At 44.0% G+C, this 707-nt stretch overlaps 1 non-coding gene across 1 annotated transcript; it reads right to left on the bottom strand.

Moving 5' to 3' along the window:
* Positions 1–376: 376 nt before the first annotated feature.
* Positions 377–458, bottom strand: trnal-uag (transfer RNA leucine (anticodon UAG)). The gene has a single exon. It is a non-coding gene; the product is annotated as a tRNA-Leu (tRNA).
* Between the last annotated feature and the right edge of the window lie 249 nt (positions 459–707).

The raw sequence follows: 707 nt of genomic DNA, 5'->3' as shown, positions 1-707 counted from the left end.
GTGTGGCCATATGAGGTACTGCAGTTTTTGGCACTTCCACATTGGCTGGTTTTACATCACTAAAAATATTCTACTTTGGAGAAGAGCAGTGACAGGAAATTCTGTCCCATGTCCCAGAAAGAGGCTTTAAATCCTGAGCTGTCTGGGACTGGTGCTGTCAAAGCACCATATTGTGATTTGGTGGAAGAAAATATGATCAGTGTAAGCATGTGCACACTGTTTGATCTTGAATACATCTTCTGTTGGTCATATTTCAAATCAAGATATAAATATTATTCAACAGGGTTCTATGGTTTGGTAAAGATACATTTCCATCCGAGGTGCAGAATCACAAAATACTTTGTTGATCCCTAGGGGGAAATAGCTTAAACCATAATGGCAGTGGTGGGATTTGAACCCACGCCTCGATAGAGACTGGAGCCTAAATCCAGCGCCTTAGACCACTCGGCCACACTACCTGTAAGAACTGTCCTACACCTCCTGTTTTCTGATTCTCATACACAGGAGTCTGAGGTGTAGCTATGGGGAAGATGGGGTCTGCTATGAATTTGGAGTTACTTTACATCTGGGAGGGGCTCTAAGTATCCTAAAAGAAGAGAGGATCCAGTTGAGGTGGTTGAGGAATGTGGTTAGGGTTCCCCTTTAGTGCCTGATATATGAGGTGTTCCATTAGGGTGGAGACCACAAGGAGAACCTGAGACCTGCTG

The sequence above is a fragment of the Parambassis ranga genome, chromosome 7, assembly GCF_900634625.1.
Source record: "Parambassis ranga chromosome 7, fParRan2.1, whole genome shotgun sequence".
Lineage (NCBI taxonomy): Eukaryota > Metazoa > Chordata > Actinopteri > Ambassidae > Parambassis > Parambassis ranga.
The sequence above is the reverse complement of the archived record's forward strand: the minus strand, read 5'-3'. Positions and strand labels throughout refer to the sequence as shown.